At 36.2% G+C, this 27,129-nt stretch overlaps 1 protein-coding gene across 1 annotated transcript in view; it reads right to left on the bottom strand.

Moving 5' to 3' along the window:
- Positions 1-24,483, bottom strand: part of ARHGAP24 (Rho GTPase activating protein 24) — a 771,185-nt gene extending 746,702 nt beyond the window's left edge. Inside the window, exon 1 of the mRNA XM_067736519.1 lies at positions 24,466-24,483. The gene's annotated coding sequence lies outside the window, so the exon portion shown is untranslated. The remainder of the gene's footprint in view (positions 1-24,465) is intronic.
- Between the last annotated feature and the right edge of the window lie 2,646 nt (positions 24,484-27,129).

Genomic DNA, 27,129 nt, shown 5'->3' with positions numbered 1-27,129 from the left:
AGTTCTTCTATACCTTTGCTGATTTTGTCTTGTCTTATCTATCAATTAATGAGAGGTGTCTTGAAGTCACCAGCTATAATAGTGATGTTGTCTATCTCTCAGTTCTATGAGTTTTTTTCCCACCTAATATGCAGCTCTACTGTTTGGTACATTCACATTTAGCATTTCTGGGTCTTTTAGTGGATTGACCCCCTGTTTCTAATAGTTTTCTTTCTCTCAAGTCTATTTGAACTTATATTAATGCAGTCACTCCAACTTTACTTTGCCTAATGTTTCCAAGATGTATCTTTTTCCATCCTTTTACTTTCAGCTTTCCTATATCATATATTTGGAGTGAGTTTCTTATTGATAGCATATAGTTTTGTCATTTTTTAACCCATTCTACCAATCTCTGTCTTTTAATTGGTTTATTTAGCATATTTGCATTTAATATAATTATTGATATCTTAAGGATTAGCTCTACTGTTTTATTTTTTGTTGACTGTTCTCTCTGTTTTTCATTTGTATCCTTTTTCATAGATTTCTGTTGGTTATTTCAACATTTTTTTAGAATTCTATTCTGATTTTCCATAGCGTTTTTAAGTGTATCTTTTTATATAGCTTTTGTACTGGTTGCTCTAGATATTATGTTACTTATGCATAACTTTTCACAGTCTGTTGGTGTTGTCATTTTATAATTCCAAGTACAGAGACCTTATGTACCTTTACATTTTTTTCTTCCCCCTTCTTATACTACAATTATTTTAAATATTTCCTCTACATACATTTAAAATCACATCAGACATACATATTAGAGTTTTTGCTTCAATCATAAAATTTAGAAAACTCAAGAGGAGAAGGAAAGGCTATTTTACTTAGCAATATTCTTGATTATCATGTTCATTATTCCTTTATGATCTTCCATATCTCCTTTTATTGTTATCTCCTTTTATTGTTTCCTTTCTCTTTAGAGAACTTCCTTAAGCCAAGGTAGGTCTGCTGGTGATGAATTCTCTTTATTCAGGGTTTTTTGTTGTTGTTGTTGTTTTTTGGCTGGGTATAAAATGCTGGGTTGAAATTTCTTTTCTTTCACAACTTGAAAAATATTATGCCTTGTCCATTTGGCCTCCATGGTTTGTGATAAAAAATCTACTATCATTTTTGTTTGCTTGTTTTCCTAAAGATAGAAATCATTTTACTTTGGCTACTTTCAGGACTTTTTATTGCCTTGGTTTTCAGAATTTTAACTACGATGTGTCTAGCTTTTTGTTTGTTTGTTTGTTTTATCCTTTTGGGGATTCACTCAACTTCTTGAAGCCATAGGTTTATGTCTCTTGCCAAATTTGGAAAGTTTTAACTATTATTTCTTAGAGTACTTTTTCAACCCCATCCTCTTCCTTCTCTCCTTTGGGGATTCTAAAGATATGAATGTCAGAACTCTTGTTAGAGTCTCACAGATACCTAGGCTTTGTTAGTTGGTTGTTTATTTGGTTTTTCCCAGTCTATTTTCTCTCTGTCATTCAGATTAGGTTTGTTTCTATTCTTCTATTAATATCTTGTAGTTCACTGATTCTTTTCCCTTTTCCTTCCATTCTGATATTGAGCCCAACCAGTGAGTTTTCTTTTCAGATACTGTGCTTTTAAGTTGTAAAGTTTCCACCTGCTTCTTTATTATACCTTCTCTTTCTTTGCTGATGTCTTCTGTTTTTTCATTTGTTTCAAGTGTATTTATAATTGCTTGCTGAAGCATTCTTATTAGAGTGGCTTTTTCAGATAATTCTAACATCACTGCCATATTGATATTATAGCTTTTGATTGCCTCCTTTCATTTAGTTTGAGATCTTCTTGGTTCTTAATATTATGAGTATTTTTCTTACTTGAAAGCTGCATATTTTCATAATATGTTGTGAAACTCTAGATCTTATTTAAACCTTCTGTTTTAGTTAGCTTTCTATAACGCCACTCTATTGGGAGGAGAGGGGAGGCACTGCCTTGTTATTGCTAGGTAGATGCAGAAGTCCAGGTTATCACTTAGCCTTCATTGACATTAAAGGAGAGGAGGACAGCTCTTCATTATTGCTAGGCAGGATGGGAGTTACAACACCCCATATGGTCTACACTGACACTGCAATGGAAGTGGCCTCATTACCACTGGGCAATGGTGAAAGTCTTGACTCTTCACTAGGCCTTCTCTGATACCACCCCAGAAAGGAGGGAGTGGCACCTCTTTGCTGTCACATGGGATATTATTTTTAAAAATCATTGTTGCATTCATTGTTACTCAAGTTCATTGTTTTTTAGGATAATCTTTACTGTTTAAAAGTTGAAGCAAGAATGCAAAGAATCAGTTTAAACCAATATCATAATTAAGTCCCCCAAATCTGTATAAATTTGTCATGTTATTTTCCTTCATGAAACCCTTTAATAGCTTCCAATCTCTTATGGAATTTACAACTTCAGCAATGACATGCAGCCACTCCAATGACCTGGCCCCCACCTACCACTATGGTCTCATACCCTACCATATTTCTGCATATTCTCCACACAGTCTCAAGGGCATTTATCAGAATTATTCCCACAGTTTTGTTTTTCACTAGATCTCAGATGTCCTCAATTATAAGGTACTGCATTATTTTCTGCAAACAACTAAGAAAGAAAAATGCTTCAATTTTAAGATGCATCTCAGTTTAAGAAATATTAAAACATGAAAAAATATTGGCTTAAAAATTTATGGGGCTTCCCTGGTGGCGCAGTGGTTGAGAATCTGCCTGCCAATGCAGGGGACACGAGTTCGAGCCCTGTTCTGGGAAGATCCCACATGCCGCGGAGCAACTAGCCCTGTGAGCCACAATTACTGAGCCTCCGCACCTGGAGCCTGTGCTCCACAACAAGAGAGGCCGCGATAGTGAGAGGCCCACGCACCGCGATGAGGAGTGGCCCCCACCTGCCGCAACTAGAGAAAGCCCTCACACAGAAACAAAGAACCAACACAGCCATAAATAAATTAATTAATTAAATTTTTTTTTAAAAAGGCAAAATTCCTTTTAAAAAATTTATGAAATATGGTGATCATTGAGTAGATACAAAACAATATTTATAAAATATGTATAAGATATGAAGAATAACAACACGGTGAATTGAACTTTACTGTGACATCTACGTTTACACTTTTATCATATTTTATTCCTCTGTTCTCCCTTAGAAGAAACACTATTTTGACTTTTTTAAAGAATCATCCCTTGCTTTTATATATTTTACTACATATCTTTTATCTCTAACCAGTATGTTATTTTAGCATATTTTGAACTTTATACAAATGTGTGCTTTATGTATTCTGAAATGTGCTATTGTTACTTAGTATAATCTTCCTGATGTTCATCCATTTTGGCACTATAACTCATTGATTTTTACTGCCAGTAGTGTTCCATTATGTACATTTACCACAATGTTTCTATCTACTCTGCTGTTACTTATGATGTGCTGATGATGAACCTTTGGGTGCTTGCTTTTTGTGTGTGTGCCATTACAAACATGCTGACATGAACACTCTTTCTACTTGTCTCCTTGCAGCACATATTCAAGAGCTTCTCTAAGGAATATATCCAGGAGTGAAATTTTTGTGTTTAAACTAGGATTGAACCAAAGCAATTTTACAAAACAATAGCAAATTCTTTTCCAAAGTGTTTACAACAATTTACCCTCCCAGAAGCAGCATACACATAATCCAGCTATGCCCCCAGATTCCTATTTCCACTTAGTTTTAAGGTATCTAATCTCCCATATTGTCAAAACCATCTCTTCAAGAAAGTATATATAACATGGAAGTTAAAGGTGAAGATTTTGGAGCCAGACTATTCTAAATTGCTATGAAGATTAGATTAGTTAATACATATAACATGTTTAGACTGGTACTTTGGACATAATACACACAAAATAATTGTTAGGTATCATTATTGTTGTTGTTGTGTTGAATTGCTTACAGAACCCTGAAAAACAGATAGTAGTGTATTGTATCTTGGTATACTAACATATATTGCTTTCTTATGCGCAAATGTTCTTCCCTCCATCTGAATTACATTCTTCAATACACATGCAAAGTTGATCATGCTTACTTAGGGATACCACTGCCCCTAATATATGACCCATCACATTGCATTCAATCATTTGATTACTTCCTGTCTGCCTCACTACAGTCTCAGTTATTTTGCAGACATTACTTTTTGAATTTATTCCTTATTTTCTGGTAGCACCTGAGTAGATGTTTGATAAATGAATGGATGAACAGATGAATGAATAATTATGAACAATTGCAACATCAGCAGTACCCAACCACAAACAATTATTTATTTAGATTTGCAAATTCAACTGGAATACAAAGACTTAAAATGTATATACCATTTTGTTCCCCTAATAGACTCTTCTTAAAGGAATTCCATGTTTTTTTAACATCCTGGGACAGAAGAATCTTTAAATGTGACCTTTTTATCTGTATGCAACCATAACAGCATCTTCTCCAACCAATCTTGTAAATTAAGATACTTTTTATTTTCCTCTTCTATGATAATGTCACCTCACAGAACAACTGACAAAAAAATGCCCAGAGAATTGGATCACAAAGTCATTTTATAGATCTACTTCCTCCTGTTTTAGTCTTTAGGTTGATTTTTTAAAATATTGAACACTTTTGTTTCTTTTTCTTTAGACAGAGTAGACAGTGGGCTGCTAAGCTGTTAATGCATAGCTTTAAACTTCATGCAACAATAAATAAAGTCTACTGCCTGTTAGCAGCAGTGCCTTCTACTACTTCTCCTTCATCCATCTGTGGTGTGAACAGCTCTCATTCACACCAGATAACTCCAGGTATTAGACTGTTACATCTGATAATGTGTCAAATCTTCCTGCCTAGCATTTCTACCTAAATGGCCTCAGTTTTGACATTGACATTGGGTAGACAAGCCAAACACTGCAAAGCAATTTTTCTCTTAGTTCTGATTAGGTCCTTTAATGCCCCTTCACATAACAGAAATAAGCTCATCTCGCTGACTAGTCCTTAAAATGTAGCACCTGGAGTTGAACGCAGTACCCTAGATGTGATCTGAGAAGTTCACAATGGATTGTCACTTATACATCTTTTATTTTACAAGCATGTACTATACCCCTTGTTTTATTGTACATTTGTATTAATACAGCTTAAGAATATATTTGATTTTGGAGGGTAGCCATTTCATACTACTAACAGACACCAAGTTTTTTTCACACAAAATTACTTTTATTAAGTTTCATCTCTTTAATTTTGTACCATCATTGCCAATTCATAATATGAATTTTAAATTCATATTATTTCTTCTAGCAGAATTGTTATTCCACCTGTATTTGAGTCACTTGAAAATCTGTTGACAAACAGTTCTTTAATGAGATTCCTGACAGACAATATTATTTCTGTGCTCAGAGCTTACAACAATGTGTGGTAATAATAGGTATTCAATATAAATGGAATGTATTAATTCCTGAAATAATGGACATTCCTTAATATTAAAGTCAGTTAAAAATCAAGCTCATCTACTTTCCTTAAACATCTTTCTTTATTCCTATTTCTCTGACTCATAAAATAACATAGTCATTCTTTCATACTCTCAATATTCTAAACCTTGGGATCATTTTCTATTGTAGCTATTTTTCTCCCTCAACATCCAAACATTCACCAACTCTCCATCCACGACGTTGATTGCATTACTCTTACCCTTTCTAATGAAGGATGCTATTTTAATTCTTCATTAAGAACAGTGGCTTTAATAGTTTTTATTGCTAATGAGACACTTATGATATTATAGAATCCTCATTATAAGTTTTGTCTGGGAGTATGCTGTTTGTAGAGTATTCCCTTTTCCAGGTAAACTATCATATCAGTGAGTACATTTGCTCCAACAGCTGCACATAGCAGCAGGAATCACACATGCCATCCCCACAGTGAACTCCCAACAATCTACTGATAGTTTTCTATGTTCAGAGAAGAAATCAAGAGAGAAGCAATTAAATACCCAAAATGTTTATGCCTGCTTACGTATGTACACACCAAATGTCAGGTCTGTTTGACTACCATTAACTGAGAGTCAACTGGGCCAACCACTGTGCTGTTCACAAAGACGAATGAGATATAATTCCTGCCTTCAAGTTCATAGTCTTGAGAGAAAGACATATATTTTTTTAAAAAAATCCAACATGAGGTATCTATTGTAGTGCAAACAATTACAAAGCATAGGAAACGTTGTCCAAGTTCTGGGACCTTTGGGAATAACATTTTAGAAAAAGGTACAGGAATGGAATTAATATTCATCCTGTTCCTTGTCTATGTTAGGCTCTCTGCTAAAAGTTTGTTCATATTGCTTTATATGTAACAGGAAAAGTATGAATAACTGATGCTGAAGATTTCTTGGTAACTATAAAAGTAATGTTGATGTCTTTCAGTAAGAAAAACTGCAAAGAGAAGTGTGGCAAAGATGGCAGAGTAATAAGACCTGAGCTCATCTAGTCCTACAGGCACACCAAAATTACACCTATTTACAGAGCAACTATTGATGAGAATAACCCGAAGACTAACAGAAAAGATTTTCCACAACTAAAGATACAAAAAAGGAACCACAACAAGAAAGGTAGGAGGGGAGGAACACAGTGTAATCAAGACTCACACCCCACAGGAGGCAACCCACAAAAAAAGAGGATGATCCCAATTGCAGAAGTTCTCCTCAGGGAGCAAGGAGTCTGAGCTCCACATCAGGATCCCCAGCCTGGGGGTCCTGCCCTGAGAAGATGAATCTTCAGAATATCTGGCATTGAAGTCCACCAGGTCTTATGTACTGGAAAGCCAGAAGACTGTAGGAAACAGAGACTTCACTCTTAAAGGACACATGCAAAATCTCACATGCTCCAAGACCCAGAACAGAGGCAGTAATCTGAAAGGAGCCTGAGTCAGACCCACTTGCTGACCTTGGAGCATCTTCTGGGGAAGTAAGAGGCAAATGGGACTCCCCCTGGAGACACAGACACTGGCAGCAGCCATTTGTGGCAGCTCATTCTACCATGAGAACACTGTTGCTGGCAAGCTCCATTTTGGAGTCCTCCCCTTAGCCTATTAGTACAACAGGCTTATCCACACAACTTCAGGCCAGCACCAGTCCCAGGATGCCCCAGTCACCAGAGCTAGCTACCCCAGGACCAGGCCCCACCCACCATCAGGCAGCACCTGCCCAGACCCCCATAACCAGCTGGGCCAGGCTAGTGACCACCACAACACAGTGCAGGGTCTGGGATCCAATCAGGCCAGGGACCAGCATGCCCACAGTAGTTGGCCTGCCAAAATAGAAGGGTGCATGCATCCCAATAGGGGGCACCACGAGAGCATACAGCTCTCATGACCAGAGGGGAGTCTGATGCTGGATCCCATAGATATCTCCTCATTAGGCCACTTCTTCAAGATCAAGAAACATAACTGATCTACCTACTACATAGAAATAAACACAGAGAATTAGGCAAAATGAGGAGGCAGAAGAATATGTCCAAAACATAGAAACAGTACAAAACCCCAGAAGAAAAACTAAGCAAAGTGAAGATAAGCAGTCTACCAGATAAAGAATTCAGGTAATGATCACAAATATGCTTAATGAACTTGGGAGAAGAATGGAGGAACACACTGAGGAGTTTAACAGAGAGTTAGAAAATATAAAGAAGAACCAAACACAGCTGAAGAATACAAGAACTGAAATTTTAAAAATACACTAGAAGGAAACAAGAGTAGATTACATGACACAGAGGAACAGATAAGCAAACTGGAAGACACAGTAGTGAAAATTACCCAAGATGAACAGAAAAAAGAAAAAAGAATTTTTAAAAATGAAGACAGTTTAAGAGACCTCTGGGACAACATCAAACATGGTAATATTTGCATTATAGGGATCCCAGAAGGAGGACAGAGAGAGAAAGGGACAGAAAACTTATTTAAAGAAATAATAGCTAAAAACTTCCCTAACCTGGGGAAGGAAACAGACATCTAGTTCCAGGAAACACAGAGAGTCTTAAACAAGATCAACCCAAAGAGGTCCACTCCAAGACACATTATAATTAAAATGGCAAAAATTAAAGATAAAGAAAGAGTATGAAAAACACCAAGAGAAAAGCAACCAGTTACATACAAGGAAACTTGCATAAGACAATCAGCTTCAGCAGAAACTTTGCAGGTCAGAATGGAGTGACACAATGTATTCAGAATGATAAAAGGAAAAAACCTACAACCAAGAATGCTCTACCTGGAAAGGCTATCATTCAGATTTGAAGAAGAGATCAAGAGTTTTACAGACAAGCAAAAGCTAAAAGAGTTCAGCACCACTAAACCAGCTCTACAAGAGATGTTAAAGGGGCTTCTCTAAGTGGAAAAGAAAAGGCCACAACTAGACATATGTAAATTACAAAAGGAAAATCTCATTGGTAAAGGCAAATACATAGTAAAAGCATGATCAATCAGATCAACCACTTATAAAGCTAGTAGGTGGTTTATATAGGTGGTAAATATCCAAAATAAGTAGTTAAGGAATATACAAAATAAAAAGATGCAAAATATGATGTCAAAAACAGTAAATACAGGGGGTACAGTAAAAAAGCAAAGTTGTTAGAATGCATTCAAATTTAAGAAATCATCAACTTAAAATAATCATATATATCATATATATGTTGTTATATATGAACCTCATGGTAACCACTAACCAAAAATCTATAACAGATACACACAGAAAGAGAAAGAAATCTAAACATAACACTAATGATAGTCATCAAATCACAAGAGAAGAGAGCAAAAAATAAGGAACCAAAAATATCTACAAAAAGAACTCCAAAACAATTAACAAAATGGCAATAAGTACATACCTATCAATAATTACTTTAGAATATTACTCACCCATAAAAAGAAATGAAATTGAGGTATTTGTAATGAGGTGGATGGACCTAGAGTCTGTCATACAGAGTGAAGTAAGTCAGAAAGAGAAAAACAAATACCGTATGCTAACATGTACATATGGAATATAAAAAGAAAAAAATGGTTCTGAAGAACCTAGGGCAGGACAGGAATAAAGACACAGATGTAGAGAATGGACTTGAGGACATGTGGAGGGGGAAGGGTAAGATGGGATGAAGTGAGAGAGTGGCATGGACACATATACACTACCAAATGTAAAATAGATAGTTAGTGGGAAGTAGCCGCATAGCACAGGGACATCAACTCCGTGCTTTGTGACCACCTAGAGAGGAGGGATAGGGAGGGGGGAAGGAGATGCAAGAGGGAGGGAATATGGGGATATATGTTTATGTATAGCTGATTCACTTTGTTATACAGCAGAAACTAACACACCATTGTAAAGCAATTATACTCCAATAAACATGTTAAAAATAATAATAATTATTATTTTAAATGTAAATGTTCCAATCAAAAGACATAGAGTGGCTCAATAGATTTTTTTTTTAAAGACCCATCTATATGCTGCCCACAAGACTCACTTCACCTCTAAAGGCATACAGAGACTGAAAGTGAAAAAGGTATTCCATGAAAATGGAAATCAAAAGAAAGCCAGGGTAGCAATACTTATATCAGACAAAATAGACTTTAACAAAGACTCTAACAAGAGACAAAGAAGGACATTACATAATGTTCCAGGGATCAATCCAAGAAGAAGATATAACAATCATAAATATATATGCACCCAACATAGGAACACTTAAATATTTAAAGAAAATTTTAGCAGACATAAAGGAAAAAACTGACAATAATACAATATAATAATAGTAGGGGACTTTAACACCCCATTTACATCAATGGAGAAATCATCCAGATAGAAAATCAATAAGGAGACACTGGCCTTAAATGATACATTAGAACAGATGGACTTAATAGGTGTATTTAGAAAATTCCATCCAAAAACACCAGAATACACATTCTTTTCAAGTGCACATGTAACATTCTCCAGGCTGGATCACATGCTAGGCCACAAAACAAGTCAGTAAATTTAAGAAAATTGAAATCATATCAAGCATCTTTTCCAACCACAGTGCTATGAGACTAGAAATCAACTGCACTTTAAAAAACTGCAAAAGCACACAAACATGTAGAGGCTAAATAATATGCTACTAAACAACCAATCGATCACTAGTGAAAAAAAAGAGGAAGTAAAAAAATACCCATGGAAAAATAAGCAAAAAACAATGATCCAAAATCTATGGGATGCAACAAAAGCAGCTATAAGAAGGAAGATTATAGTGCTACAAGCCTACCACAGAAAACAAGAAAAATATCAAACAAACAACCTAATCTTACACCTAAAGGAACTAGAAAAAAATGAACAAAGCCCAAAATCAGTAGAAGGAAAGAAATCATAAAATTTAGAGAAGAAATAAATGAAGTAGAGGCTTGAAAAAATAGAAAAGATCAATGAAACTGAGAGCTACTTTTCTGCAAAGACAAACAAAATTTATAAACCTTTAGCCAGACTCATCAAGAAAAACAAACAGAGGGCCCAAATCAATAAAGTTGGAAATGAAAGAGAAGTTACAACCAACATCACAGAAATACAAAGGATCCTAAGATATTACTATGAACAAATAAAACTCAAATAAAATGGACAACATTGAAGAAATCGATAAATTACTAGAAACATGCAATCTCCCAAGACTTAATCAGGATGAAATGGAAAATATGATCAAGCAGATTACCAGTAATGAAATTGAACTGGTAATCAAAAAGCTCCCAGCAAACAAAAGTCCAGAACCTCACAGGTGAATTCTACAAAACATTTAAAGAAAAATTAACACTTATCTTCTCAAACTATTCCAAAAATTACAGAAGAAGGAATGCTTCTGAATTCACTCTGTGAGGCCAGCCTCACCCTGATATCAAAACCAGACAAAGACACTACAAAAAAAGAAAATTACAAGCCAATATCACTGATAAACATAGATGCAAAAATCCTCAACAACATGTTAGTAAAACAAATTCAACAATACATATACACCATGGGATTTATTCTGAGGATGCATGAATAGTTCAACATCCACAAATCAATCAGTGTGATACACCACACTGATCATTTATTTTTTGGCCACTCCTCATGGCTTGCAGGATCTTAGTTCCCCAACCAAGGCTTGAACCCAGGCCACCAATAGTGAAAGTGCCAAGTCCCAACCACTGGACTTCCAGGGAAGTCCCCACATTAATAAATTGAAGAATAAAAATCATATGATTGTCTCAATAGATGTAGAAAAAGCATTTGACAAAATTCAACATTGATTTGTGACAAAAACTCTCAACAAAGTGGGTATAGAGGGAACATACCTCAACATAATAAAGGTCATCTATGACAAACCTACAGCCAACATTATACTCAATGGTGAAAAGCTAAAAAAATTGTTTTAAGATCAGGAACAAGACAAGGATGCCTGATCTTGCCACTTTTATTCAATATAGTATTGGAAGGCCTAGACACAGTAATCAAACCAGAAGGAGAAAGAAAAAGAATCAAAAGTTGGAAAGGAAAAATTAAAATGTCACTGTTTTCAGATAATGTGATACTATATATAGAAAATCCTAGAGATACCACCAAAACACTGTTAGAATAAATGAACTCAGTAGTTTCAGGATACAAAACTAATATACAGAAGTCTATTACATTTCTATACACTAATAATGAACTAGCAGGAAAATAAATTAAGAAAACAATCCAGTTTACAATTAAATCAAAAAGAATAAAATATCTAGGAATAAACCTAACCATGGAGGTAAAAGACCTGTACTCAGAAAACTATAAGATGTTGAGGAAAGCAACTGAAGACAACACATACGGCAGAGATTGGTACAACATAGTAAATCAACTGTACTTCAACTTAAATAAATAAATAGAAGACAACACAAATAAATGGAAAGATATTCCATATTCATGGATTGGAAGGATTAATATTGTTAAAATGATCATACTACCCAAGGCAACCTACAGATTCAATATAATCTCTATCAAAATACCCATGACATTCTACACAAAACTAGAACAAACAATCCTAAAATTTGTATGGAACCACCAAAGACTCCAAATAGTCAAAGCAAACTTAAGAAAGAAGAACAAAGCTGGTGGTATCACACTACCTGATTTCAAACTACACTACAAAGCAATAGTAATCAAAACAGTATTGTACTGGCCCCAAAACACATATATCCACAAAACAGAATAGAGAGCCCAGAAAAAAAACCCACACTTATATAATCAATTAGTCTTCTTTGGAGAAGCCAAAAACCTTCAAACATATGCAAGTAAAAAGCACTCACTGTGCACACTCTTATCTCCTCCCCTGCTAATCCTCATTCATAACAGGCAGGTGATGCTATGGTCCCAAGCATGTACAACAGAGAATTATGTGTGTGAGAGTGGTGGATGGGAAAGAGTTAAACACCTGTGTAGTAAAGCTTTAACCAACGGGAGATGGAAGCATACAGATAAATTCTTCCTTTTTTTCCCATGGATTGGGAAGTTGTTTATATAGCCTCTCAGAAGACAGTTTTACGAGATGGTCTATCAGTCATGCTAAATACCTTGAACTGGTTTTTCCTTCTTCTATGTCTCATTCCTCTTTCCCTTAATTATTTTCCATGGGATTTTACTACCTAATAGTTAGCCTTTGCCCAAGGCTATGCATTCTTGGGAGTCAAAATAGAGATGGATTGGATTACTTTTAATGGTGTCTTAAAGATTGACTTGAGCTATAAAAGTACTACAAAAAAGTATACTGTTTCCTTTAATGTTTGTCAACAAGAAATAATTCTTGAAATCACACTGAATTTTTACAAAAATAAACTAGAGGGGAATATCTTCAACTAAAACATATGACTTTAGGACTCAAATACCTATAACACATTCCTGTATCATTATCAGTATCACTTTGATAATATCTATTTTAATTTATTGAATTTTATTTATTAAGCTATTCTTCAAATATACAAAAAGTTAAGAGAATAATATAGCAAATACTCATGTACCCAATGCTCAATTTTACACAAGTGTAATATTTTGCCATTTTCCCCTCAGAGCTCTTTTGAAGAGATAAAGAATGATGGCTACTGTTGAATCCCGGTTTACTTCTTCCTGATCCTGTTTCCTCTCCCTTTTTCCCTAGGAGTAAACACCAGGCTGGATTTTGCGATTATCATTGTCATATGTGATGGAGGTCACTGTCTGCTTCCAAATCTAAGCCTAGTAGACAGTGGCTTTAGCTCTGCTCCCTGCTTTGCATCTCAAGTCCATAGAAATTACATCAGACATCTGTTAGGCATTTCAGACAATTCAGATCCTCTTGGCATAACTTGCCTTTGGGGGCTTTGGCCACTCATTTTAGCCACACACACTCCTGCACCTCGTTCTGTTTGGAACCAGGAGTACAGGGGAAATAACTCTGCCAATCTTATATTTCTTTTACTTCCATACTTTAATAGCCTAAATCTATGGAGACCCTTTTTTTCCTTTCACCCTCAAAATGCACCTCAAGAAGAGGTTGTCAGCTTTGCTTACCCACTAAAGAGCAATTAAATGTTTGAACATTTCTGCTGAACAGAACTCGTAGTATATAGTGACCATTTAATCTGAGCAGTCTCCTTTGGACCACCCAAATTAGATTACTTTTCTCAATAGAATACTCATCACACTTCCCTTAGGGTTGGACAACCAATCTCATTGATTTCTTCAGGCTTTCTCAGCTAATCTTTGACCAGGTCTGTGACAGGATTACTTTAACCCTCTTTGACAATACAGGAAAGCCAGAACTGTAAATATAATTAATGACTTCTTTCTACTTTTCTAGGAGATATTTCCTGCCCTAGGAGATTGGATGTTAAGAGCAAGCAAAGGACATAGGAATGGAGAAAAGGGGAAAACTGACACTATTAAGGAAAAAATACAAGGCCCATTAAGTGACTTTCAAGCTCTTTGAAAAAGCAGTTGAGCAGTGCCATACCTGGATTATTTGGCACTGAGAGCGGAGCATTTCTCAGTGCTATCCTACTCTATACAGCAAAATTATTTTCAGTAATAATATGAAATAGAATGAGTAATAACCAGAAGAGATATGAAGATAGTGACTTTTTCCTTTTATTAAATTCTGTGTATATATAATCATGCCAGTTTTTTAAGTGAATTTTAATAAAACCAAAATGGCTAAACCTACTAAATCATATTGATGCAATGTTTTACTCCCTTGTAGTTCTTTAGTTTTAAAGCAATTAACATATATAAAAAGAAGAATTCAGTAAAATAGTTCATGTAAGCACTAAAATTTGCACTTACCAAACAAAAATATTACATCTCTCAGTCTGCATTATTTCACTGTTTAAACTTTAAATGCATATGAAAACTCCAACTAGTCACAAAGAAAGACAAAATTGAAGTAACTCAAGTTCTAGTTCATCATCTTTACACATTCTGTGTCACTATTGTTATTTTTAATCTATTGTTTAAATGCCGGACTATATGTTGTCAAAAGGTTGGAGACAAGCTATGCCTTAAGCAAGCCAGAAGGAGGCCAAACCTTTACAAATAAGCTCTGGAAGCAAGGTATGATATGATTTCACATGTCAGAGGTCAATAATATAAATGGGAATATTCCATGGAGAATACAATGAAGAATACAATGTTTATTTTAAAATAAGTTTTTAAAAAGTGTTGATTTGAAATTTAGAACTTAGACCAAGAAAATATATTTTTTTAGACAGGAGTACTTTTATCACTGACATCATTTTAGAGTTGCCAATGCATGATGATAATTTTAAAAATCAATTTTAAGTTAGTTTTATTACTGTTTTTAACTTTTCTACAGACCATGCCTCCCCTTATTGCCTGTTTCTGGTAATTTCCACTGCTCCAACTCTACTCTTGATCTGCCACTGCAGATGAATAGACATACGGTGGGGTGGTTTGTTTGTTTGCTTTTTGTTTTTTCTTGATAACAGAGAAAAATTAATCCCACAGTGGAGGTCAGGTACCAACAGCTACACCTTGATCAATTCATCCTAATCTAACAAGTAGAGCTCACTGGAGGCAAATATATTGACCAACTTGGATTTCTGAACAAATAACTAATATTAGTATTAAACATACTACTTTCATCTGTCTACATTGTCTTTTTCCAAAGTTTTACAATGAACATATTACTTTCACTGATACTCATTTAACATAAAAATAAGAGTATAAATAAAACACACCCAATCTAACTCTCCATTTGGTTCAGTCCACACTCTTAACTCTCTTCCTGTTTTCCTTTCAAATTTTGAGAAAATGTGGCAATGTCTTTCCCGTGTTAAGACAAAAAGGCTTCTCTCTACCTCTACCTCCAGAATTTCTTAGAGTTCTGAGCACTTTTGAAAGCTACACTGCTAAGTGTAGCCAGAGAACCAGGATTCCTTCTTGTTATGATTTGTATCATACTTTTGTATAAAAATATACAGATGTGCTCAAGTTATAGTATGGTGAAAACAGAAATGAGAATGCAAGTATAACTTAAGGATAGGAAAATTTTGTACAGGATAACTGTCACAAAGACTAAAAAAAATTTTGAACTTAATGGCCTCTAGGAACATTCTTGAACTAATTAGGTAAATCCCTGGGGTGGATATGAGTGGAACTGGTAGAGAGACTGAGTATTTAGAAGAATGTTCAAAGATACAGCTATTCTTCTACCTCAGGCAGATATTCTTTACAACAGTAACTCTCAACCTTGAATACACACTGAAATCACCTGCAAACCTTTAAAAAATACTGATCGCTAGACTCTACCCTGAGAGATTCAATTTAATTGGCTGGAGGTGCAGATTGGCCATAGGAAAGGTTAATCATCCCCTCACCCCGATTCTAATGTGCTGCCAACATTAGAACCTTTGCTCTAGAAAACTGCTTCTCTGTTCTTGGCTCTTCAGTGGCAGCTACAAAATTTTAGGAGGGACTTGGATGAAACAAGCCGTTAAAAGCTAGGGGACTGAGAAACATATCCTGAAGCTGTGTCTGCTTATCAAACCGACAAATTTTACTTAGGTTATATTATTTAGAGGTGAGTGAGGGTGTTATTTTGCTTGGCGGGAAACGACCCCTGCCACTAACCCTGTGTGCTACCCATGTAGAGAAGAACTTTGTACTCAGGCATGTCTCTTCTTGAGTTATGACTGTGGGTGGCCATAGAGGTGCACTGCTCAGATCTTTCAGGAGAATCTGTGCATGGGATCACAGCTGACTGGCAGCCTCTTGCTGTCCACACCTTTGGACCCAACATAGAGCTTAGAGAGTCCATGCTTCCCTTGGGCTGCTCCCAACCAATGACTGATATGGCAGGAGTACTAGAAATGGGCCACTTCTCCCCAGTGCAGGACTCCTCTAATGGACATCTTTTGTTCAGGGATTCCCTGAGGCACTGGCCTGGCTGAGACTTTCTCAGAACTCCATTCAATTTGTGGCTTTTCCTTTCTTTTCTCTCCTTTCCTGGGTTTCAGACCTGCATCATTGTCTGAAGACTCTCCTGCTCCCTCCTTTATCTTTCACAGGCAGTTCCCTCAATAAATCTCTTACAAATCTAATCCCATCTTTGTGTTCACTTATCAGGGGACCCAAAAGGACACACGACTCTAACACCACTTGATATTAGGATAACTAATGACCTTGCATGATCTTTAGTTTCTTCATCTGTTAAAATGGAGAGTAAAAACTGTATGGGATATTGTGAAGATTGAATGAGATATATCATCAGTGAACAAGGTAGCCAACTTCCTGGAACATAGAAGGAAGTTAATAAATATTAATATCTCTTTTCAGCTTTTATGAACAAGTACATTTCTTTCACATCATTGAACTTCTAGTCTAAAACTTATGTTTTATGCACTGTGGCTGTGCATAGGGTACATCACATGATGAACGGGAAAGGGAGTATAGAAAAGCAAAGGAGTTTCTAAAAAAAAAAAGATAAATATGTGATGTGATTGATGTGTTAATTAACTAGATGGGAAGAAGCCTTTTATAATGTATACATATATCAAATTATCGCGATGTACACTTTAAATATGTTACAATTTTACTTGTCAATTATACCTTGTAAAGTTTAAAAAAGAAAAGAAAAAGGGGCTTCTAAAGACAAATACAACAATAAATATCAGAGTAGAGTAGATGCATACACCATATATGTGATAGTACTCATGTGGCATGAGACAGATGCACAAAATAAAAATAAAATGCTGCAAAAGTGTTTTTTCCTTATGTATATTTCATACACATATTTATTAAATATCATATATGGAAGTTTTTGACAGCCAAAGTTTGTCTCAATTTCAGAGCATGAAAAAACAAGAATGCATGTTGTCAATATCTCTGAGCCTAAAGTTTCAAAGGTGTATATTTGCACAAAATTGTTCACAGTCCATGCAAATGAAGACATGCTTGCTTCCCACAGAAACTAGCCTGCAGACACTTTGCAGGGATCTTGCAATAAACTAACAGCACTACCAAAAAAGTTGGGGGGAGGGAAGAAGAGAAATAGATAATTGTATTACTTGTTGTTCCAAAATATAAATAAAAGTGAAAAACTGAATTTAAAATCCAGTCAGTTCTGCTAGAACACGACATCTGCATTCCTCAAAATTACCATGCTTTGCAAAATCACACAATAAAAACCACAGGGCTTACGAGAAAATGGGTTTGGGGACACAACACTTAGAAATCTCATCAGTGACTTTTTTTTTAAAGGTAGGAACCTAATAAAAATGGTAGCACAGTTTTACACATGTGAAATAGTTACAAAATATATAAATATTACAATAAGAGTGGCACTTTACCTTGAAAAAGACCTGAAGTTTACAGAAGGGTTGCACCTTGTAAGTCATTGTAAAATGATGAAAGGAGGGTTACCTGAAATGGGTCTGAAAGTTCTAACACCAGATGTGGGTGGGCGAGGCTTATAATACATGGGGTGAAAGGAGATACCTGGTAGAATTTGAGATGCATGCATGTGTGTTATGCAAATTCCTCTGCAGCTGGGTTCAGCCGGCTGCAGGTCACTGCATTCACCTAGAGTTTCTTATAAACAAAACTGTGCAGAGGCAAAGACAAAATTTGTGTCATGCTCAAAGTTCCCTAAAATATCAGTTGTGTTGGAACAATTTCACGTTTTCAAAACATGCATTATAGCAGAATTTACTGTACGTTGTAAGATCCATAAGGATTTTTTGTTAATTGAAAGGGAATATTTCATTAAGACATAAAAGAATACATCATTGAACTAATCATTTAAATAAAATGCAAAATAACAAGTCCTCTGGATAAAATCTTTATGTACACTAAACTTATATAGAAGTAGGACGTAGATTGGGGTCTTTGTAATACTGTTTTACTACATTTTAAAGAAACTACTACTGATCACATAATTTCCTGACATTATAAAAAAAGGAAAACAAAGGGAATTAATTCCTGTTAGGTTCCAAAATATACCTATCTCTTTTCCTTCATATCTAGAGTTGATGTTACCAACATTATTTATGGTCAAGTTTTTATCTTTGTTGGCATCTCACGCCCTGGCAGCTTGCATTTCACACTAATCTAGGCAAACACCAGCTCTGGCGCCAATCATTAAGAGAACCAAATGGTCTTCTGGTCCCATTGGGCCATTCATTAAATGGGTGACCATGACCATAGACTCTAAGGCTTAGAGAAATTGACCACTTCAAGGCCTCTGTTTCTTTAAGAGAGAGCGGAACTTGATTTTAAAGTTCCTACCAAAATTCTTACCATAGGAACTGTGGACTTCAAATTGCAATCCATTTGCACAGAATGTAACAGCTAAGATTTTACCTTCATATGGTATTTTACAAGTTTGCCAAGTGCTTTCACAACTATTACCTCATTTAACTTAATGTAATTACATCTCCCTGTATCAATGGGCACTGTGAATCATTTTCCTATTCATTCCATTTTTTTTCCCATTTGTGTTATTTGAAATCTTTCCAACCTACTTTTGGAAAACCAGACTTAACCAAGCATTTCCAGAAATGTGTTACATTGAGTGTTTGAAGAGATCAGTTACAGCTAACATATGTAAAACACATGGGAAAACCTGCAGCAGAATTGAAATTGATGATGCATCAGTTGAGCCATTTAGCTGTTGAGCTGCTCAATTACTTAGAAGACCTAAGTCTTTTGTACTTATTTGTTCGGTTTGGGTTTTTTATTCTGGAGAGTGGAAGTGGTTTTAAGAACAAGCTATCAAAGGAGGCCACAGGGGGAACATCCAATCAAATTCTGTTAAGGGGGAAAGAACTTTTCTAGTCCTCTGCTTTCTATGAGGCGAAATGCCCTAAATGTTCTAAATACCACCAGCTACTCGTGCACAAAGAACAGTGAGTTACCTGACTGGTGGATTTTAGAAAAGAACTGGACATGAGTAGCCCAGCTCCTTCTGCCTTCCCCTCCCTTGTGATCCAGGTAACTATGGAGTGTAGGCATTCAGTTCTGTTATTCCAAATCCCATGTTTTACAGGGCAGATTCTGCCTCTGCCCAAGATCTGGAAGTTCAATTCAAGGGATTGTTAGGATATGGCGCCTTGAGCCAGGAATATTGAGAAATAGACATGGAGTGGAAGTTGGAGAGCAAAAATAATATTGAATCATGAGGCACTGGATGAAGTCAGGCTCTGTCTGTGGTTGACTCTGGTGGTTTGCAGGGGCTTATGTTGTATCTTGCAACTGGCTTTCACAGTTTTGTGGTGTGCTTACAATCACTGCAGCCTAAGTAGCATCTTTAGATCTTGTACTTTAAAGGAATAGGTCACTATGGGATTTTGCATTTGGTGGAGGACTGCAGCTTACAGTGGCTTGTCCGCAGATGTGTGTCTATTTTTATAGAGCGAGAGGCTGTTTTTACACAAGCAGGGCTTCCCACACCTTAAATAATGTCATATGGGGCACAGAGACCTTCAGAACTAGGCTGCTACAACATGACCTTAAACTATCTATCGTGTGTGGACAATAGGTGAATCAATTTTTATTTGACTGTTTCTCAACCATGTATGTAGGCATTGTCTTTAATTGCATGCCTAAGTTCTATGAGTGCTTTCAGAGCACACATGGGTGAGGTCCTAGTTTAAAATTTTTGTGCCAGGTAACATTTTCTTGAAGGACACAGGGAGATACCTGTTCTCACTAAACCCTTCTAAGGCTACAAGCTTTAAGAAATATCAATGACATTGTGAGTTCAGGAATCTGCTGAAGATATTTCCCCAGCTGGAGGAAGGATGAAGAGGAGAAAGAAAGTTTCTGTAGGATATTTCATTTCATTTCTAGCAATTTTATAGCCAGAGTAATGGAACCAACCACCACGGAAAAAGAGTGGGGGACTTGTCACTAGACAGAATCCACACTAAATCACCATCAGGATGCCTCCCAAAAAGGCCCAAAAGCATGCCAAATAAGAATGTAGAAACCTGGACAAAGTCCTAAGCTTGCCCAGCACATCTCAAATGTTCCTTTCTTGGAGAAGAGATTGTGTTCATAAATTCATTTTCTCTCAAGATCTGGTAATTCCCCAGGGCCAAAAGTAATGTATTTACAGGTGATTTCTCCCAGTTGAATTCAAGTTCCCAAATCATTGATTCTCTAAGTCTGGCATCTCAGTCAGACTAAAATCTAGACTGTCCACCCTGTTCTCAGATCTCAATAAGTCTCTTCTAGAATCTTTAACATCACTGAAAACTGAGTTTGGGGAACATAAAAACTACTCTAGGAACTAAGTATTAATTATTAATTTTTTTTCTAAATTTGGTGAGAATGGGGCCAGTGCTATAATAATCTTGTGAACACTTTTCTAAAAAATTAGGTACATCAGAAACTTGGCAATGAATTAATGCTATTTCTGAAAGTTGTGAAGGAATTACATCTATTTCCATGAGAAAAAAGCTATGCTGCAGCTGCTGAGGGAAACTCATCCTCTCCAGCCACTAAGAAGTCTCTGTTGAGGCTGATTAGACTAAGAAATTGGCAAGGACGATTTTTTTTTCACTAATTTCTTTGAAATCACAAAGGTAAGATAATTTGATTCTGGGCTCTAATTCATTTGAACTGTAAAATTCAAGGGAGTTTAAATTTGCGCTTTAATTTTTGTTGAGGAATTTAATAGTGGACAGAGATTTATATTTATATTTGGGACATCTAGCTTTTTGACATATTATTATTGGAATAGCTCCATGTGGTCACTGGATATTATTGCAAAAGCTCTAATAAACTTGGACAATGTAGCTAGATAGTAATTTGGGTTGGGAACAGAAAGAGGAGTTTTCAGCTGTAGTACAGACTGACCCTTTTGGACACTTCTAGGGGAATAAGGTGTCTCTCTCACCGGTTTCCCAGGCAGATCTACAACAAGTCAGAGATCAGTGGTTGGACAACAGCCTCACGGTGGTAGGGGCAGGCTGTCTTGACAGACCGCAGAGTTTCTCCACTAAGACAACAGCAGTAATCTTGCTTTTCATCAGCTTAATGGTTAAGCTCCATAAAGTAAGAAAACAAAGCCCTGGAGAATATTTTGAGGGGTAGTGGGGTTGGGACATTCTTTCCTCCCCTCAGGTTTCTGTAATGAGGCATTTCCAAGGTTTCTCACCTCAGAAAGTCAGGGAGCTGATTGATGAGTTTTTGGGAGAAGAACTAGGTAGACCCAGCTCAGTCTCTGTTCCCTACATCCTGGAGGGAGCTAGCTGCCCTGAGAGAGTATACACACTCTACCTGCCTTTAGGTGGAACAAAGGCAGACTTCCACCCAGTATCTTCCCAGCTGCCTGCCTCTGGCTGAGCTTGGAGTTTGGTATTAAGATGTCATTATTGCCACTTCTCCAAATCACAGTCTCCAATATTAGTTTTATCAATCATAAAGGATAAAGGTGATATTTTGATCTCTTTGATCTCCATCTGTCTTACCCAATCCTTATGGGTAAGACTGACATATATACATATAGGTATGTGTGTTATTAACTTAAGCAGGGAAACCAAGACTTTCACTTATTTTTTACTTAAACAAGGTTTGTTTAGGGATGTACAAAGCAAAGGAAGAGGACTCCCTCACAAAATTCAGTCCAGTGAGGGACTGAAGGGAAGCCTCAATCTAGGGTTTGAGAATCATGGAGCTATACCAAAGAAAGCTACTGAAAAAACTTGCTCCCCTCAAGTTTCCAAATGAGAAAATCGAGCAAAAAAAAAAAAAAACTTTCAAGTACAGTATTTCAAATTTCACATCCACTCAGGTTTTAAGTCAGTAAAGGGGATTCCATGGAATTATTTGAACATCTACACTTAAAAGGACAAGAGTACAATATGCCTTAAAGCAGGAACTGGGTCATAGAAAAGTTATAACAAAAGCAAAAGCACAGCTGTTGGCAGTGACACTGTGTATTACATGAGAAGATAAACTACCTTTTCTACTTCCCTCATCATTACACCTTTAACATCTGCTCTCAGGCTGAACCATTCAATATAGTCATTTGCAAGATAGCAGTATACAGAATGAGAAATTGGAACGCTAAAGAAAATCAAGGAATGGGAAAGCAAACAGGGTATTTTCTTAATAGTGTTCAATTAATCTAGTAAAGCCTAATTTTTACCATATTGTCACAGACCATGACAACACTTCTATTGGCCTCTATAGTTTGAGGGCACTTTTCTGTCGCAAACCAAATAGACAATATTCTTTCTTACCAAAAAAAAAAGATTTTAATTTAAAAACTAAACTAAAGCTTAGTCATGTTCATGGTTGAAGATAAACCCACTTGCCACAACTAAGAATAGCAGATCAGAAGCAGAGGGCTTAAAACAGACATCTCCCTTCTAGTTCCATATTATTTTCTGTAATCCATGCTTTCACACAGCTGGCAAATTAAAGCAGAGGTATACTTCTCAGTAAAAATTCAGCCCTTTCTGATCAGAGAAGGGTGAATTAGAGTTTCCTTACACCCCTAACATGGACAATGGGATAACCCCATTCCATTTCATCACTATTCTCCAGTGCACTTACAAAAAGAAACACATGATCGACACTAATGAAAAAGAGAGATGAAAAATAGTTTTTTCATATTCTAGTGCCACCCATGTGTTCCCAGTCTCAAATTCTCTGGAAAAGATTTGAAGGTGGATTTAAAACATCTCAACAGTGAATAATAATGAGAGCCTCCTGACCCCTCCCAGCTCCCACCACGGGGAGGGGTCAGCTGTTCCAAAAGAGAAACAAGCTATAGAAGCTGAATTAACATTAAAAATTAGAGTAGGGTAAGAGTGAGCTCTTGACTGACATGACCTCTTAGAGTTGTGATAAAGTGTATGTGTGTGTATGGAGTGCGTACACACACACACACACACACACACACACACACACACACCATGAGCCAGTAACCTGAATATATTCTGTGTAATCATCAAGTCCAATCCGGACTAATGAGCAGTTACTTTGGCTCTGGGGAATCTCGGAAGACTTGAGGAGCTAGACTCTTCCAGATAATTTTCTCTGAGATTTTTTAGTTGTTCCTTTTATTAATGCAAGTCAAACCAAAACCCTTTCCCCCCACTCATATTTCAGAAGTAATATGTAGTAGGAAAAAATCCCTCAGGAAGTTAACTCCTCTATCAGGGATCAAAAATGTGCACACTGAGAACACCCAGTTTTTGTGCAGTTCACTTCTACTGGAGAATTAGGGTTTTTTTAGGTTTCCCCATTTATTTCTTCCTCTCCTCCAACTACTGACAATCTTTCTCCATCTCTATCATTACTTCATGGTTGGCTGAAAAGACAAAAGTTAATCTGCAGAAATCTTTTTACTAAACCCATGTTGACTGTGTTTCATCCTTAGGTAATTGGCTTCACAAAGATGCTTTTGCCACTGAATAAGAACTACAGACTAAAGGCTTTATTCATTATTGAGGCTGACACTTCATACAATCTCTCATCAGCATAACATTCACTTTAAACTCAGAGTTACGAAAACGAAGGTCATATACTTAGTTTATCTGCAGCTCACCCACCTGAACATATCTGTGACCTTTGGATCACTGAAATGTTATTTTTCAGAGGGCAAAAATAATACAGGATCTTCATTTTCACCAATCTTTATGATAAAAACTACCAAAGACAGAAGAAAATCATTACACCAAACTTAGAGCAACAGATATCTAGTCAAAACCCAACACACATAATTAAAGCCAGCTTATCTCCCATAAGAAAGTCATATAGCCTCAGAATTTTGTTTGGTAAGAAATATTCACAGCTTTTGCATAACAGAACTGGTATAAATATTTACTGAAAGAAAAGACTAGGATTTTATCTGTATCAACTTTTGTAGCTTGCCTAAACTATAGCTATTTACTTCCGACATAAACGATAAATGAATAAATTGTATCCGGATACTCACAGCAGAGAGCTCAGTTCTGGCCCCTAACATCAGACGTCCCTGCTGCAGACTGAACACTACTGTTGGGAAGTGCTTTTATTTTCCTAACAAAGTAGCACCCTCTAGTGGCTTTTCAAAATTATTAAGAAGTACATGCCAAGCACGTGACATATTGTTTACTATGCAATTACGCAATATCAAAATACTCAGGTGAGAACAAAAGCCTGGTCTGGGCATTATAGGATGTATATTCCAACCTCATTCCATGTTTTCTCTAGGGATGATGGCTTTTAAAGGAAAATATTTTTAAACATCATTCTTATTTCACATATATAGTATACTTCTAAGAAAGATATACCTTTCCATGGTAATAGTTTGTTATTATTCTATTATTATTATTTATGATATTACTAATATCATCACTGCTATTAATATTAATAGAAAAGTTGCCATTTACTGAGTATTTACTATATTACAGAAAATGTATTCATTGTTTTATATGTCTTATACCTCTTTTAAAACTCACTATAAATATATAACCTAGATTTATCTTCATCCTGTTGCTTTGGATGAAAATATTGAGGCCCATATAGGTAATGTAAGTTGCCCAAAGTCAAGTACCTAGGAAGAGGTAAAGAAAAATTGAGGGGCAAGCCCATCTTCATATGTCTGCAAAGACTTACAAAACTGATTTCGACTAGCAGAAATTACCAGTAGCTTTCACATGTATCCAGAATCATGAAAGTGTAAACCCAAAGGAATTATTCAATAACATAATAAAAAACTGAAAATTTGTGTAAAGTCTTTTAATTTTATGTTAGAAATACAAGCATTTTCCATAGTAAATAAAAGTCAGATACCAATTCTCCGTTGGCAAAGTCCCTGGAGAGCCAGTTTAGTTCTCATATTTTACCATATGCCTTACAGAAGGGTATAACACTTGTTCAGTCATGATATTTTATTAAATCAAAAGAGGCATATTTACTCAGTTAGGCATTCAACAAACATTGATTGAATGCTTCTAGCTTTACCTCTAGTTCTGACAGGCAATGAACCAAGATACTTTCACTAAGCATGTTGCTTTATGAATATCAAGAATTATCAGGCAAATAAAAAGAAACAAAATTGAGTTATTTGTAGTGAGGTGGATGGACCTAGAGTCTGTCATACAGAGTGAAGTAAGTCAGAAAGAGAAAAACAAATACCATATGGTAACACATATATATGGAATCTAAAAAAAAAAGAATGAAGGTTCTGAAGAACCTAGGGGTAGGACAGGAGTAAAGATGCAGATGTAGAGAATGGACTTGAGGACACGGGGAGGGGGAAGGGTAAGCTGGGGTGAAGTAAGAGAGTGGCATGGACTTATATATACTACAAATGTAAAATAGCTAGTGGGAAGCAGGCCGCATAGCACAGGGAGATCAGCTCCGTGCTTTGTGACCATCTGGAGAGGTGAGATAGGGAGGGTGGGAGAGAGACGCAAGAGGGAGGAGATATGGGGATATATGTATAAGTATAGCTGATTCACTTTGTTATAAAACAGAAAATAACACACCATTGTAAAGCAATTATACTCCAATAAAGATGTTTAAAAAAAAAGAATTATCAGGCAAGAAAAACTCCTGAACTAATCATTTTTTCATGGCTGCAAGATTTATATATTCCATCTTAAAGCCATGTGTTTGATGCCCAGTAGATAAAAATTTTTTGATAGTTACATAAGGCTTGAAGAAACCTAGAGAAAGCAAACAGGAAAGAATGTTTATTAAGCATCTACTAGGTTCTTGTAGGTAATCTTGCCCTTAACATATATCACTGTGGCAGAGACTGCTAACTGTTCATCAAATCTATTTCCTTTTCTTCTTAAGCACATAGCTGACTACATTTCCAGCTTACATTGTACTTGGGTGTGACCATGTAACTGGGTTCTAACCATTGGAAAATGAGCAGAAGCAATGTGTTAGCACTTCCACACCTAGTCTATGAAAACCTCCCTCTTGAGATCCTCCATGTTCCTTTGCCATTTCTGGATGACAGGAATGGAGATAGTTCCCAAGCAACCTTGGTCACCGTGTTTTGCAGATAGCAGAGCCACAAAATGGAAGGAAGGAGCCAAGTCCCTGAATCATTGCTTGGAGAGAAAACATTCGATAATCAGGATCACGAATTTTGCAGTTTAAGTGAGTTAGAAACAAACTTCTATACATTCTGAGTCATTATGCAGTTTTGCATTCGATTGTTAGTTACAGCAGTAAGCATTACCTTAAATGCAGTTATTTAATCTTCACAGCAAAGTTGTAAGTTTATGTGGGTTGATCCCATTTTAGAAGTGAAAATACTGAAGTTCAAATAGTTTAATAACTACTCCAAGTAGTCACAACTAATTACATTCAAACCTGGGTCAAACCCATAACTCTCAAACTCCAAAACATATGTTCAGTCCTCTGTGTTACACTAACAGTTCATCCCCCTACTTCTTAATAGTAATAAAACTACCATGTTCCTTTGTGTTAATCAGCTTAGTTATATACTGCAGTAACAAATGACCCTGAAAATCTGAGCTTTTTAATAATAACATCATTTATGTCTGTGTCAGCCTCAGTTCCTGCTGAATGACTTCTTCATCCTGGGGCCCAAGCTGAAGGAGCAGCCCTTATTTTGATGTCATAGCAGAAGGAAAAG

Source organism: Pseudorca crassidens, chromosome 4, assembly GCF_039906515.1.
Source record: "Pseudorca crassidens isolate mPseCra1 chromosome 4, mPseCra1.hap1, whole genome shotgun sequence".
Classification (NCBI taxonomy): Eukaryota; Metazoa; Chordata; class Mammalia; order Artiodactyla; family Delphinidae; genus Pseudorca; species Pseudorca crassidens.
The sequence above is the reverse complement of the archived record's forward strand: the minus strand, read 5'-3'. Positions and strand labels throughout refer to the sequence as shown.